The sequence below is a fragment of the Rhinolophus sinicus genome, chromosome 8 (genome assembly GCF_057876585.1).
Source record: "Rhinolophus sinicus isolate RSI-liver-muscle chromosome 8, RSI-T2T, whole genome shotgun sequence".
NCBI classification, from domain to species: domain Eukaryota; kingdom Metazoa; phylum Chordata; class Mammalia; order Chiroptera; family Rhinolophidae; genus Rhinolophus; species Rhinolophus sinicus.
In genome coordinates, this window is record NC_142508.1 from 22,853,456 (window position 1) to 22,871,056 (window position 17,601).

The 17,601-nt window shown below is 39.2% G+C and overlaps 1 protein-coding gene across 2 annotated transcripts in view; it reads right to left on the reverse strand.

Annotated features, from left to right (window-relative positions):
* CPED1 (cadherin like and PC-esterase domain containing 1) overlaps positions 1–17,601 on the reverse strand; it is a 250,121-nt gene that overhangs the window by 230,601 nt on the left and 1,919 nt on the right. The window lies entirely within an intron of this gene.

A 17,601-nucleotide genomic window follows, 5' to 3' on the forward strand; every position in this document is an offset into this window, starting at 1 on the left:
TCTTTTTCTCTTTTCTAGCTGTTTTGAAAGTCATATTAACAATCTTTTCCAGCCTTCTCTGGAGGCTTTTCCTCGAACTAATTTTCCTTGAGGTGCCACCCATGATGCACAGATGTGGGTCATCAGTTTACTATTTGCTGTCACTTTACAGACATAACAAAGACTAAACTGAAATTATAAACACAGGGGGATAGCTGGGAGATGGTGGTCATGATTGCTTCCTTCAAGGTATTTTTTAAAATAAGATAAAGCTTTAAATGCCATCAGGAAAGCATGGAGATTGCTTTTTCTTTTGGCCCAATTGATTTTGCTTCCTCTTTTGGAGTAAATAAAAATCACTTCGGGTGTCCTTATTTTGTATCTTCTCCTTTCCTCTGCCTTCCTCTTTCTCTGCCCCTCCCCCTTCACCTTCTTCGTCCTCCCAGATACTCACAGAGAGCCTACGAGGAGGAAGTTATTTTCTTTCTCTCCTCAAGTCCTGAGGGCATTTGCTGGTTTTAGAGCATTTAGATAAATGCTCTCAGCCCCTTGAATCTTATCACATGTCGCCAGTAAAGGACATCCATAATGAAGAAAAGACAAACTTGACAACTAACAATTATGAAAAACCAAGCAGAGCACAAGGACAGACCTTGTTCTTTTGAAAAAATGTTAAAATAATAGCAAGTCTCTGTCCCCTGATGCCAAAACAACGAGTTAATTCAGCAATTTAGTCTTAAAATAGTAAGTTCATACAAAGGCAACATAAAAAAAGGAGAGAACCCTGGGGTCATTATAACAATATCAATACCTAAGAATCATACAATCTACCGAGCATTTTCATAGATGCCAGAGACTGAATCTAAGTTCCTGGCTTTGCCAGCAATAGCCCCATGCCTTCTGAGTCCTGGGTCTCTTCTCTACCTCTCACCCCCATTCACTATCTGCTGACACTATTTGAATTCCACTTGATTTACTTCACTTTCCTCACCTGCAAAGGAGCACCAACCTTCCATCTTACTTTTCATGCTATTGTAAGGATCAAAGGAGACTCAAACAGTGAAAATAAAAACATTCGAAAATATATAGCCCCTCTGTCAGCAATGAAGGATTCCAAATGCAGCTGAACTGAGAATTCTGACTGTGAACATACACATAGAGAGAACGATCCAAGATGGTGGCAAAATAGACAAACACCTGCTTCCTTCTGAGACCACATCAGAATTACAACTAAATTATAGAACAGTCAACCTAGAGAACCATCCAAAGTCTGGCAGAAAAGAAGTTTTATAATTAGAGATATAAAGAAGAAGCCATGTCGAGACTGGTAGGAGAAGCTGAGGCGTGAAATGGGCTGGCCCCAAACCTCTGTGAGGCTGATGAGAACCAGGAGGGATATCTCCACCATGGAGTATCTCCCTGGAGGAATGAGGGACCTGATCTGCACACAAGCCTCCCCTGCCCAGAGTATTGGTACTGGGAAGAGGAGCCCCCACATCTAGCTGTGAAAACCTGGGGATTCCGACCTTCTGGGTGGGACAGAAGGCTGCAAGAAACCCAGACATCCACACAGACTTGCTCACAGGCACTCACCCTGGGCTCCAGTGGAGGGACAGTGACTCGGGGGCGGGGAGGAGGGGGTGGTGTTGAAGCCACACGGCATATGTGGCTTCTGGCAAGGGCTGGAAGATAGTTGCCATTTTCCCTGTGTGGGGTCCTTGTCCCATGCAGCCAGCAGGCAGGAGCCATCTTTCCTCATGCCCATGGCCAAAGCTGAATCTGATTGGTCTGATAAGCTCTGCTTGCTCCACCCTGTTGACTCACTGAGATCCTGTCACACCCAACTCCATCCAGCACAAGGCTTTATCGGCAGCTGAACTTTATGGGAGCTGGCAACCAGCAGCAGGCCTCAGTGTGTCCTGGCTTTTTGGGGAGCTACCCTAGACCTGGTACTGGTGGCAGACATCCTTGCAATGTGGCCTCTCCCACGTGCCTCCAGGTCTAGAACAGGCAGTGACCAACTGTGGATTGCTTTGTAGCTCCTACCAGGTAGTCCCTAGTCAATCACAGGCCCCAGAACCAACATACTTGAAAGTTGGCTTCAGATGACAGCCAAGCACCACTCAGTTAGCCCCACAAGCGTCACACACAAAGGAGAGTCTCAACAGGCACCAGAACCCACTGGGGAAAATCCCACTCAGTGTGGTAAGCCTCCCGCACAACAGCCCATAAGCTGTGGAGATGGCCAAAATCCAAAGCCAGTCAGCCCGAGGATCAGTCCCACCCAATGACATGCTAATAGCAATCAAGGCTCAAACATAACAGGACAGCACACACAACCCACACGAGGGACACTCCTGGAGCACGCAGCGCAGGGGACCAGGGAGACCGTGTCACTGGGCCCCACAGGGCACCTACTACATAAAGCCACCCAGCCAAGACTGGAAGACATGGCAGATCTTCCTAATACATAGAAACAAACACAGAGAGGCAGACAAAATGAGGAAACAAAGAAATACATCCCAAATGAAAGAACAGGAGAAAAACTCCAGAAAAAGAACTAAAAAGAAATGGAGGCAAGCAACCTACCAGAGACAAAGTTCAAAACACTGGTTATAAGGATGCTCAAGGGTCTTAGTGAGGACTTCAGCAAAGAGACTACAAGCATAAAAAGGACATAGGAACCACAAAAAGAACCAGTCAGAAGTGAAGAGTACTATAACTGAAATGAAGAATGCACTAGAAGGAATCAGACTAGATGAACCAGAGGATTGAATCAACAATTTGGAAAACAAAGTAGCAGAAAACATACAATTGGAACAGCAAAAGGAAAAATGAATTTAAAAAAAATGAGGATAATTCAAGAGACCTCTGGGACAACTGCTAGCATAACAACATCTGCAGCATATGGATACCAGAAAGAGAAGCGAGAAAGCAAAGGATTGAGAACCTATTTGAAGAAATAATGACTGAAAACTTTCTTAACCTGGCAAAGGAAATAGACATATATGCCATGGATAGGAAGAATTAATATAGTTAAAATATCCATACTACCTAAGGCAATATATAGATTCAACGCAATCCCTATCAAATTACCAACAACATTTTTCACAACACTAGAACAAATAATCCTAAAATTTATATGGAACCATTTTTTTTTCATATTGAACCAAAATTTATATTGAAAAATAAGAACAAAGTGGGAGGTATCACACTACCTGACATCAAATCATACTACAAGGCTATAGTAATCAAAGCAGTACTGGCATAAACACAGACACATAGATCAATGGAACAGAATAGAGCCCAGAAATAAAGCCATACCCATATAGTCATTTAATCTATGACAAATAAAATAAAAATATACATTGGGGGAAAGACAATCTATTTAATAAATGGTGCTGGGAAAACTGGACAGATACATGGAAAAAAAGAAAACTGGACCACCTTCTTATTCCATATACAAGAATAAATTCAAAGTGGATTAAAGACTTAAATGTAAGACCCCAAATCATAAAACTCCTAGAAGAAACTACAGGGAGTAAACTCTCAGACATTACCTGGAGTAAGATTTTTATTGATATATCCCCTGAGGCAAGGGAAGCAAAAGAAAAAATAAACATGTGGGACTACATCAAACTAAAAAAGATTTTTCACAGCAAAAAAAACCATCAATAAAACAAAAAGACATCTTACTGAATGGAAGAAGATATTTGCCAATGATATATCTGACAAGGGGTTAATACACAAAATTTATTAAAAAAAAAAAAAAACAAGAAAAAAAAAAACCTCATTCAACTCAACACCAAAAAAACAAACAACCCAATTTTTAAAATGGGCAGAGGACATAAGAGACATTTCTCTAAAGAGGACATACAGATGGCCAACAGGCAGACATAAGAAAACATGCTCAACATCACTAATCATTAGAGAAATGCAAATAAAAACTACATTGAGACACCAGCTCACACCCATCAGCATGGCCGTCACCAATAAATCAACAAACAACAAGTGTTGGTGAGGATGTGGAGAAAGGGGAACCCTCATGCACTGTTGGTGGGATTGCAGATTTGTGCAGCGACTATGGAAAACAGTATGGAGGTTCTTCAAAAAATTGAAAATGGAACTACCTTATGACCCAGCAATTTCACGCCTACGTATCTATCCAAAGAAGTCCAAAACACTAATTTGAAAAAATACATGCACCGCTATGTTTATTGCAGCACTAGTCACAATAGCGAAGATATGGAAACAACCAAAATGCCCATCGATAGATGATTGGATAAAGAAACTGTGACATTTATACAATGGAATATTACTTGGCCATAAAAAAGAATTAAATCTTATCATTTGCAACAACATGGATGGGCCTAAAGAATATTATGCTAAGTGAAATAAGTCAGACTGAGAAAGACAAATACCATATGATCTCACTTACATGTGGAATCTGAAGAACAAAATAAATGAACAAACAAAACAGAAATAGACTCATAGATACAGAGAACAAACTGATGGTTGCTAGATGGGAGGGGGGTGAGGATGGGGGAGAAGGTGAAGGAATTAGAAAATACAAATTAGTGGTCACAATATAGTCACAGGGATGTGCAATACAGTGTGGGGAATGTCATCAATAATGTTGTAAGGATTATCTAAGGTGTCAGATGGGCACTGGACTTATCAGGGGGATCACTTCATAGACTGTGTAGATGCCTGACAATACGCTATACAACTGAAGTTGAAGTAGAATAATATTGAAAGTCAACTATAAACACACACACACAGACAGACACACACACTGAGAGGGTGCCAAAAAATATATACACATTTTAAGAAAGGAAAAACTGTATCAAAATTGTCATACTCAATATATACCGATAACAAAAGATGAATACAAGTCACGTTTGACTTCTGCAATTACAAGAGGTGCTCAAACTGGTTACCATCAGCGTAATTTTAATACAGGTTTTTCCTTTCTTAAAATGTGTATACATTTTTTTGGCACCGTCTGTGTGTATTCACGGGATATAAAGCACAGCACAGGGAATATAGTCAATGGTATAGTAATAGCTATGTACGATGTCAGAGGGGTAGTAGACTTGGGGAGGTTATCACTTTGTGAGGGGTGTAAATGTCTAACTATTATGTTGCTTTGTACACCTGAAACTAATTTTTTTTAAATGAGGATAGTTTAAGAGACCTCTGGGACAACCTCAAGCATAATAACAACATTCGCACCATAGAGGTACCAGAAGGAGAAGAGGGAAAACAAGGGATTGAGAACCTATTTGAAGAAATACTGACTGAAAACTTTCCTAACCTGGAGAAGGAAATAGACATACAGGAAGCACAGAGAGTCCTAAACAAGATAAACCAAAACAGGCCCACACTGAGATACATTATAATTAAAATGGTAAAAGTTAAAGACAAAGAGAGAATACTAAAAGCAGCAAGAGAAAGGCAACTAGTATTGTCGCGCGAGGCGGCCTGCGGGGTCTCTGCTCCCGCTCCCCACACAAGAACGCAGGACATGGCGAGGCCAAAAAGGAACACCCACGGAGCCATAGGCAGGGGAGCCACACTACTACGGTCTCACCAGAGGCTGGGTTCACTGGATGTGCGACCTGCTGTCCGTTCTGTCTGCAACCTACCGACGACTCTCCTCCACTCTCCTCCACTCTCCTCCACTCTCCTCCACTCTCCTCCACTCTCCTCGGCTCTCCTTCGTAGCCGCGGCAGTTATATTAGTGGCCAATGGCTCAATGGCTCAATGGCCACAGCTGACGGCCAATCAGCCACAGCTGACGGCCATCCACCACCCGAGCCAGCACCCCTCCACGTGAGGCCGAGAGCCTGCAAACTACTTTCTGGGCTCTGCCCCCACAAGTATCTTATACGGGAGTTCCGATAAGATCAACTGATCTCTCAACAGAAACTTTGCAGGCCAGAAGGGATTGGCAGGAAATATTCAATGTGATGAAAAGCAAGGATCTACAACCAAGGTTATTCTACCAAGCAAGGCTATCATTTAAAATTGAAAGACAGATAAAGAGCTTCCCAGACAAGAAAAAGCTAAAGGAGCTCATCACCACCAAACCAGTATTACTAGGAATCTTAGAGGGACTTCTTTAAGACCAAAAAAAAAAAAAAAAAAAAAACTTAAAAAAATTTTAAAAATGAAAAATATGAATAATAAAATGACAATAACTACATATCTATCAACAATCACTTTCAATGCTCCAATTAAAAGACATAGGGTGGCTGAATGGATAAGAAAACAAAATCCTTACATATGCTGCCTACAAGAGACTCACTTCAGATTGAAAGATACACACAGACTGAAAGTAAGGGGATGAAAAATGTTATTTCATGAAATGGAAAAAAATGAAAATAAAAAGCTGCGGTAGCAATAGTTATACCAGACGAAATAGACTTTAAAACACTGACTATAACATGAGATAAAGAAGGACCCAGTAATCCCACCTCTGGGTATTTATCTGAAGAAACCCAAAATTCTAATTTGAGGAGACATGCATATCCATATGTTTATTGCAACATTGTTTATAACAGCCAAGATGTGGAGGTAGCCTTGGTGTCCTTCGATGGATGAATGGATAAAGAGGGGTGATACATATACTTGTATACAATGGAATATTGCTCAACCATGGAAGGGAATGGGTTCTTGACATCTGTGGTGGCCTGGATGGACCTGGAGGGTATTGTGGTGAGTGGTTATGTCAGACAGAGAAAGACAGAGGTCATATAATTTCACTTATATGTGGAATCTAAAGAACAAAACAAACAGAAACACATTCATAGATACAAAGAACATTTTGATGGTTGCCAGATGGGAGGGTGTTGAGGAGGTGGGTGAAAAAGGGGAAGGAATTAAGAAGAACAAATTGGTTGTTACAAAATAGTCATGGGGATGTAAAGCACAGAGAATATAGTCAATAATATGGTAATACCTGTGTATAGTGCCAAGTGAGTACTAAATCAGTCGGGGGATCACTTCTTAAATTATACAAATGTCTAACCACAAGGCTGTACACCTGAAATTAATACAAAATAATATTGAATTTTAACTGTAATTGAAAAATTAAAAATGGGAAGGTGCAGGGAAATAAGATATCTAAAGTTCCAGGTGTAAAACAAATAAGTCATGGGGATATAATGTACAGCATGGGGAATATCGTCGATAACATTATGATAGCTGGACGGTGTCAGATGGTGGCTGGACTTATGGTGATCATGTCATTAGGTACTTAAATGTTGAAGAACTGTGGTGTACACCTGAAACTGATGTAATGTATGGTAGCTATATTTTTTAATAAAAATTTAAAAAGAAAATGTATAGCCACTCATAAAAGTAAGGAACATTTAAATATCTCTCAAAGCATTTATTTTATAAAAGAAACTCTTGACAATCTAAAACATTTCAAATTGTTAAAAGATAAACTGAGGTGTATTAAAAAGTTTAAGTTTACTTGAGCAAAAATCAATTTGAAAAATGGGGTGGTGCCAAACTGCAAGTGGTTAGGAGTGCTCACCCCACCCCAGCCCCCTAGAGGAACCAGGGGAAAGACTTATATAGAGAATGTACGGAAGCAAAGAAAGGAAACTGATTGGCTATCCCCTTTGAGCGCTTACAGGCTTAGCTTTGGGGTTGCTTACAAAGGCTTCCATCGCATTAGAGCCACTTTAGTCTTATGGCCTACTTGTTTAATTAATTGAACAAAATAAAACCCTTAAAAAATTGAATCATATGATTTTATACAGATTCCGTCAAATTACATATGGAATCTGAAAAAGGAAGTGTTTATGTATCAGGGATATTAAAGTATTTAAAAATAATCAATGGACCACCATTTCCACTGTGCTTCTCTGATAAAAACCCAGTGTTAGAGCAAAAATATTATGAAAAAAATATATGGCCATTGACAGCATATATATAATGAACATATTTCTTAGATGTGGCTGCTAGATGAAATTAGACAGCTTTGCTATAATGATTGCACAACTAAATATGATTTAATTGTATGCTCTGTTATAATGTTCTATAAAAATATTCACACTGAAGATATAAAAAGCCTTTTATCACATTACATTCCCTCTTTTTGGCTTAAAAAATACAATCTCCACTGTCTAGTCTTATGAAATTCAATAGTATTTGCTCACTAAATTCCTGAACTCCCATTTTCCTTCTCCATTTCAATCCTCATTCTCTCCTCTCCGCTTTCCCTACTACAACACCTGCTACTCTTCCTGCCATCACCCTCCGGCCCAGTTAAGACTTTAGCTTTCCTTCCAGCCCTGCAGTCTTCTCTGCGTCTCACCACTGCACACACACAACCCCAGGCTTCTGCAGGCGGCCACCATGAAAGACTCTGTGTGGCCAGCCTGGAACCTCTTTCAGCACCACAGCAAACACGCCCTACTCGGGACAGTGCCCGGCCTAATAAAACAACTGCAGATATAAGTGTGGAATTCAGGCACTGAATTGGGAATAAGATTTGCCCTCCACTGCCTATCCAGTCACCACAGTCATCCCCTCTGGGAGAGGACAGGTTCCTGAACCTACTTCATGTGGCTAATATTGCCCATCCCAGGTACACAGCACCTCCGGCCCCTGTCTTCCGCCCTCAGCTTTCACATCCCTGTACCAACAAGTTCATCTGGATTCTCCCCAGCAATCCAGTGTCCCCAGAACTGCACAGATGGTTAAGGATGAAAGCAACGCACTCCATGCAGGTAGCCCCACATCTCCAGGGCAGCAAAGATCAGCTCCAGTTCTGAATGAAAGACTTCAGGGTGAAGGCACACATCTCACCAAACCAGAGAAACTATGGCTCATCCTACCCATGTGGGGGTCAAAGTCTTAAGAAGAATGGGGGCGTGAGGGTGAAATACTCAGGCACCACACTGCACAAAAGAAGCATCCTGCCTTGTATCAGATTCGTACACTAAGTTTTCTTAAGGACACATTTACTCCTCAGCACTGACTCTGTTTTCTTGCTTACTCTGAGCACCCTTGGGGCTGTTCACTTTGCATGGCTTCCGCATCTTGTCCCACTGGCCGGTGCTAATATACAACCGAGGTTCTCCTCGATGACTACCCTGGGTAACCCTAAGGGCCCTCTTTCCCTGCTTCCCCTCTAGAAGCCTCCACCCAGTCTACCCGCATCCTGCTCCTGTTGACAGGTCACCAACACACCAACACAGTGTAACACAACCTTACATATCCTTCTCTAACTCTATCTTAGAGTTCTCCAAACTACACACTCAATCTAGAACGTTTATGTTTGTGATGGGCAACTTTTTGCTTTAAAAATCAAAAATTGGCAGCATGACAATATATAATAATACCACAACAGAAGCACTATCTCTAGAGAAAAGAATAAGACTTCATTTAATATTGTTATTAAATTTACAACTCCCTAAATTCTAATGAACTGTGTCGCAGACCAGCATTCGGCTTCCTTTTGTGACTGGCTAGCAAAATGAGTTCCCTTCCTAGAGGTCCAGTTCCCTTCTTAAAGATGCAGCAGAAGGTCTCAGAGGCCAGGCCTAAAGAAGAAACCATCTCTTCTAAGGCATCAGAATGCTTTGATCTTCCCAGGAAAGCAGGAGGCGAGGATGCCTTGTAAATGGGGAAGGAACTGAATACGGGGTTGGGGGGGGGGGATCAGAGTTTAAGAATTCAATTGGAAATACAAAAGAAGAATTTAAGGACTGCTGACCACCATAGGGAGTTCTACACATGGACACACAGCATGAATTATACTAGATCCCATTCATCCATTACTTCAACCTGTTACGTGCCAGGCATTGTGTAAACTCGATCACCATTGCTTCTTTAAGAGAAGAAGAATCAGCTTATCTCCTTTCCCCTTAACCTTTTCGACTCTTCCACCAAAAAGAAAAATGAACTCTGTCTCAAATCTATCTACTTTTAAAATTGCTTATGTAGCAGTAAAATACATGGATAAATAGGTTTGGCTTGTGTGTAGGAAGCTTCAAAGGTGTTATTAATGTTTTCACAGTTTACTCAGGAAAAAAAAAAAAGAAGAAGAAGATAAGTGAGGAAAAGCCCATTAGAAATCACTTCTGCCCTCTGGGTGTGTCCAGTAAGGGAAGGTTTGCTGCTCAATATGAAAGACGACTTTCTGGTTGATATTTTTCTAAGGTCAGGTAGTTCCTGCAGTGCTGCAGAAAAGTTAATTTCCTGTTCCATTTTTCCTGAAGTATTTGGTGCACTATGGCTAAATTTATGCTAGATTTTCCACTGGGGAAGAACTAGGCTGAGAGCTGAAACTATTGGAATGCTATTACATTTCCTATTGCTTGTTAAAGAAACAGTAAAACATCATGAGGAAACTCAATTGTGATGGCACAATTTTGGACACTAGTGGCATTTTGAAACATAAATGTATAACTTGACATTTGAATAGCACACTATACTATAATTTTTTAATGAAAAAAGGTTATTCCTGGTACTCACATTTATGTTGCTTATATGAATTCTTTTCCCTCAATAGGTGAAAATGAGAATATTTTCATGACATTAGCCTGTGGGATTTCTGAAATTAATTGAACAAGGAGGCCATGAGACTAAGGGGGCTCTAATGCCCTGGAGGTCTACATAAGCAACCCAAAATCTAAGCCTATAAATGCCTCAAGGTTATGAAATCAAAACTTAAGGACAACTAATCACAATCAATTAAGACTTTAGGCTATAGCCAATCAATAAATCCTAGCTTTGCTTCTGCCTTGTCTTTATAAAAGTCACTCCCGATCTCCTGCCAGTGCTGGGTTCCTAAATATTTCTGGTTTGGTGCTGGTTGATTTGAATAGATTTTTGTTCAAATAAACTCCTAAAAATGTTAATATGTCTGTTTAGTTTTTAGCAGGTGTAATAGTGCTTATTCCGCTACCTTTCATAATCTCAGTGTTTTCCAAAGCACTCATAATTTGATCCCATAACATTTCTGCAACAGACATTTCCATCCCTATGCCACAGTCTAGGAAAATGAAGCCCAAAGTAATCACTTGTTCATGGTCACTCAACTGTTCAGCATTGGAACTGTGTCCCCTTTTGCCTGGAGAGAGTGAGTGGGGGAACTGCAGACTCTGCGTCAGATACACGGACATTTGACTGGTGGTTCAGAAGGTTTACAAAAGTCTGTACCAGCACCACAATGGTATCCACATTTCTTATGTCAAAATAAATAAGAAACACCATGACCCTGGAGAAATATTACTCTTTAAATAAATTCTATTTTTCTCCCCACAGGTGGGTTATTCACTATCGTCGGGCTTTGTCCCTTGCCTGACTCCCATCCTGAATTGGCCACTTTTTCCCAGATCCCTCTTCAGCATAGTCAGAATATATTTAGGGCAGAAGATACCAGCTTCTATTTGTCAAGATCAGCTGGGAGATGTGTTGTAAGAAATTAGCTACGAAAAGAATTATAATCAAATTTGTAAATAATTTACAGTGTATAATCAGGGAAGATGTGCCACATTCCCACTACTTTTAGTCACCCTTTACTGAGCGAGAGAGGAAGGAAGTATCAGGCACAGCCCTGGAAATACCAATGGAATGCGCCTGCATTTGATTGCATTTAGATGTTTCAAACAGAAAAGAAACTGAAGACTGCTAGCATAGGACACGCTGACTTAAACATCTGCCTGAGCAAAATATAACGAAGAAAACACATCAGCTGAGAATCAAAACTATGTACGCCACGTGCAATCTTGAAACAAATCTGATATAAGCCATTTAAAGTGTCTGCTTTTGAGGCTAGAATTTACACCGAGCTTCTCAGGGGCTGGAAAGACACAAACACTTACTGAATGCCACCATGCTTGGTGTTTTCAGACCCATATTCAGTTCTCATAAGCAGGGTGTAATTAGCTCCATTTTTCCAGGGAGAAATCGAGAGTTCAGAAATCCAGGTATAATTTGCCAAGGTCCTATAGCTAGTAAATAACACAGTAGGAACATGAGCTGATGTGTCCTGAAGCCCATGTTTGTCTACAGCGTACGTCTGTATGGTCTATTAGACTTCTTATTCAGTACACTTAACATGTTTGATGTTAGAAGCCTTGCTGGAGACAGGTGTACTCCCACCGGCAATACGCAGTCGCAGAGCTCCCCTTAGCAAGTTGCTCTGACTGGCATGTAGTATAAGCCAACTGGGGAGGGAGGGTAGGGGGAGGTGGAGTACAGTTAAGAGTCCCCAAGTGAGGATTAGAGGTGACAAATGTAATTATATTTCAGAACACGTGATCAGGCCAATTCTGTAATTCTAAACCCGTGTGCTCTTCTTAATAAGAATTATTTGTTCATCTACTAGTTTGGATCATAAGCCTCCATTGGTGAATTTAATAGAAAAAAATTTCATTAAGATCCTTATATACCGCAGAGACTCAATTCATCTTTTATCATTATATTTCTTTTTTAACCCTGTACATGATAGGTCAAGGTGTTTTGTTTTATGTTTTGAACAAGTCCCTGCAAAGCACAAAAGCTGACAAAGTACTGTTTACCTTGCAAATTTCCAACTTTGGTATAGTTTTTGTTAGAGAACATAAATCCACTTTTAGAACATGAGCTCATCCTTGCAGTTAGAATGGCTTCCTAGAAAAAATATCCAAAGGAAACCAAAGGGAAAAATGAAACCAAAACATTTCTTTCACCCCAACAGGCCACACATTCAAAGTCGACAACAGGAAGCATTTTTTATAATAATGTCAGTGTACATAGTGGTTTCCATTTCGGGGGGGTTATTTCATGTGAGTTTCTAATTCCATTAGAACAAGAAACAGAGAAAGAAGCAGAAGCCGTTGCCACTATCTTGAAAAAAAACCACACACACAGAGAGAATGACACCACTGAACTGATTCTTTGATTTATAGGAAAGTTAATAAATCTTGCTTAAATATGAGCACCATCAAAGCTTCATTAAAATCTATGCAATAAAATCTATGCAATGTAAACAAATTTGAATTTGTTTAAAATGCTCTCCGTATGAATAACTTTTCACCCATGTGCATCTTTCATTATAAAAATTTAACGCAGCTCTAATCAACTATCTCAGAGATATCCACGGGCTTTAATTAAGTGCTCGTCAGGAAGCCCAACTAATATGAACGTTGCGTACCTGTTCACATGCTGGCAACATCTGAGAACCTTCTATACATAGACCCCTATATTTAGATGTCACTGGCATAATTTAAACATCTTTACCTTCAAATCTGGTGAACATATCCAATCACATAAGAGGAAAAACTCAGTTCTAGTACAATCAATCTGTTAAAAAATGGAAATTGCTTGATAGAAAGAGCAGTGAGACGATGATAACAAGCCAAGAGAGATGGGAAGTAGAAATAGTTGGGAAATGATGCTGTGTGTCGTTTGTTTGTATGTTTTAATATGGTAGATTCTTGACAATATTTACAGGGATAAAGATCCCAACAAGACAAATGAGCTGGAGAAAGCAGGAGAGAGAGATGATACCTGATGCAGCAGATTCAATGTAGCAAAGTGGCAGGATGATTAGCATTAACCAGAAGGGCAAGAAATGGTACAGCAGGCGCTCAAGGTCCTGGCACAGGAAAGAGATGAAGTGGAGAAACTGACAGTGCAGCAAAGAGGAAAAATGAAATGAAAGGGAAGTTGTTCCTCGCATTCATTTCCTGGCCTCTGCTCCAAAGTAGGCCTTCTCTGACCCTTAAATTCATGACTCGATTATTTATTGTTTCATTGACTAGATATCTATTCAGTGCTCACTATGTGTCAGATACTATGTTGACACATAGTGAGCAATGAAGTAAGGTAGTAAGGATGCAGCAGTAAGTGAAATAAAGTCCCTGCTCTTAAAGAGTATATATTCTATGTAGACAGTAAATACATACATATATATATATATATATTTTTTTTGTTGTTTGTTTGTTTGTTTGTTTGTTTGTTTGTTTATTTAAGACGTTCTTAACCTCTTTCCCCTACTGCTCCCACCTCAACTCATCTCCTCACACCTCCAGCTATAGCATGCCATTAACCCCAGCATCTCAAACTTAATGCAATACATAGATGATGTATTATAGAATTGTGCACTTGAAACCTATGTAGTTTTGTTGACCACTGTCACCCCAATACATTTTAATAAAATAAAATGATGGACTTCAAAAAAAAAAATGGTTCAGCCCAAACTGGAGACCTTGCCCACAGATAAGCAGATCTGACTTTGAGTAGCATATTGCTTAAAGAAACCAATGTCATTTCTCAAGACCAAGAGCACATTTTGACATTTTCTGTGGGTTTTAGAAAGCAAAATTAGCAGAACTACTGTATCAGACATTAGATTGCCTCACCGCACATACCCCTCCAGTGGGCATTATTCATGCCATGGTTGTGGTAAGTGGTGGGCACTGTTTTCACCACCTCCGCCACCTGGGAGTTCCTGTGCTACACACGACTGACTGAGAAGCAGGGACCAGCTCACCTTTGCCAGTGCAGGACTACACCCACCGAGGCCCTGGCTCCCCAATGGCTGCCCAGAGAGTTCAGGTAACACTACTTGGAAGTAGCATGGGACAGACTCGAACTAACGAAAGACAGAAGAAGGGGAAAGCCAGGAAATAAACTGCTGGCCTTTCTTGCCTCCTTCACCAAGTGCCTGTTCTGAGATGCAATAGTTTAATGTAGCCTCTCTGGAAATGTCTCCCAATAATGCATCCTTTGGTGTTTGCCTCCTTCTTTCCTTTTTTCCCCAATTCCTGCGTCCTGGGATTGCACCATCCAATAAAATGTCAGCATTAAATGTTCACCTTGGGTTCTATTTCTAGAAAACCTGGCCTAAACAAGTGATTTTTAGAAATTTTCAGATGGTAAATATATTATGCATTATTAGAAACACAGACAAACATATCTGTAATGGAAACATTCATTTATTTGCATTGGGTTATGGGTGGATACTGGGAAGAGTAGTTGTAAAAAACAGTCATTGAAGGAGAATGAAACCAAGAAGAAATGGAGAACGAATAGTCAAGCAACAAAGGAACAGAATTCTCCTTATAGAGCATCAACAGGAGATAATCAGAAACACATGGCTATGGTGAGTACAAATGTATTCCCCAAAGAGAAAAGTTTCCATTAACAGAGCAGATACTAAGGAGATATTCTTTCATTGTGTCTGTTTATGTGTTCCTATGTTACAAAATATTAAAGTGTTAGATTCCAGAAAAATAAGTAAATCTTACTGAGTGACCTACTTCACCGGAAACAACTGAAATTGTCTTCAGTTTATAGATTATTACATTGAAATAATTTTAAGACATGTCTAATCATCAGCCAAAATTCAAACAACTAATGTTCAGAGAAAATCCAGAAGAAATTACAAAAGTACATCTGCTAAGCAAGGCACTTTGGAAAGTTAAAATGGGGAAAAAAAGAATTTGGCCAGAAAGAGGGAGAGTACTTCCTCACTATGGAAAGTTGGCATATACTATACCATGATCTCAATCTGTACTGAACACAGTTTTAGACATTGAACCAGATCCTAATTGTAAAGGTGTAAAGGGTACAGTCACGCACCTTTAAATATTTGCTTCCATACAACCCTCTGTAGATGGGCTGATACAGTACAAAAGGTCTTGTCTTGGAAACAACAGAAACCAAAAGACTGGGACATACTTATTGCTCATTCATAAAAGTGTGAAAACTTATTCAAGAAATACTCTGAGTATACTTTGGTTTCTGAATTTTATTCATGTAGACTCTACAGTATTCATTCAATCATTTTCAAATGTCCTCATGTGGATTCTTTAAGATTTTTTTTTCCTTTTTTAGATTTATAAATCTAGAAGTAACTTTCACTTGCTGGAGGGCAGTTACTTTAAAGTTTTAATGTATTGCTTTTTAAGCATTTTTCGTGTTTCTTACATAGTGTTTCTTTAGGTCTGAATACCTGAATGGGATCGGAGAACTGCACACACATACGCACAATATTTTGCTTAAAATCTTAGGTTTGGTAGATATCTTATACATCCAAATACTTTCTGGAATCCATGAAACTTAGGTGAAAACCAGCTGTTTTAAGTAACTTTATAAAGCATTTAAAGATGGATGAATACAAGTAAGGGAAAGCCCTAGTAACATGTATATTTTGATATGCCAATAAAAGTAATAACAAAACCAAAAACTTATAGATAGAAACAATGCTTTTCCTATAAAATACCTAAAAGCTATATTTTAGGCCTTAAGAAAAAGGCCTAAAATCTATGTAGTGTCTCATCAGTTATTTTTTAAATGAACTTCATAAGTAGCTGTTTTTGAGAATAACCTATATATTGACCCCAAAGACATTTCTTTCTTCACTTAAGCTATCTGAAAGAATATTTAATATTCAAAATTGGATTATTATTCAATTCTGTTTGCATCATATACTACAAGGGGAGTTAATTTATACCTGATTTTAACTAACTTCTACATGACACTTTCCTTCTACTTTCCTTTCTATCTCCAATGAAAACTGGCTCTAAACCAATGGCACAAGTTAAGTTAAAAATAGAGGCACATGGCAAATGTTTGGAAATTCAGTGTTCATATCTACTGGGCTTCTGGACTGTTGTGAATTTGGAATCTTGCTTATGGTCAAAATATTTAAGACTGTGAACAATTTGAAAAAAAAATCATCACGTGTTTGGCCATTTTTGTGAAGAAAATTCTAGAGTAAATGTTTTATACAAGCAGCCAATAAGTTTCAGATGGTTCATAAGTAGCAGAAGATCCAAAGCTGAAATGGAATTTTTTGTGACAGCCTACAAATAACAGTTAACATATGCCTAACTTACAGACAAAAGCAGAAGTCACGTAAAGTCAAGTAGGGAGTAAGAACTGTAAGTTAATAAAGAAAATCCTTTTGTCCATCTCAGCAAAAATTTTAGGTACTTAAAAAGCTAAACCATCTCAACTATTTTTAAAGAAATGATATTTACAAATATTAGAAACAAACAAGAAGTAACTTTCAAAGGGTTTATACCCATCAGAAATGTGATGTACTAAAAAAACACACACAAAAAAGCAAGTAAGAGTTAAGTTATGGTAGTATAAATGAACAATTGAACAATCAATTAATCATTGATTCACACTTGCAGCTGAAGTTTCATCTAGAAGTGCTGCTAGTTATACGTATATTAAATAAGTTCTTAGAGATGTGGTTTCACAAATTGTTACTAGAACTTTGAATTTACTTCTATTTAAAGAATCAGTCCCGCAGTGGGAACCACGTAGATGTACCACGTCATAATGCAGCCCACCTGAATATCTGTGAGGGTTAGTCATCCTATCTGTGAAATGATGGTACTCCATACTTGCCTTACCTATCTTACAGGGTCCAGTCTGATATGAAGTACATGAAAGAGTTTTTAAAACAAAATGGTAGTCATGCTGGAGGTGTTAGCAATAGTGGTAGCAGGATTGGTATTCATCAAGAAATTGTGCTCCAAACAATAACCGTAATCATAGGATTTACTGCAAATATAAGATAGTACTTTATAGATTCCTAAATTGACTTGCTATACTACCTTTTGTAGTATAGATATCATTGGCCTCGCTACCAT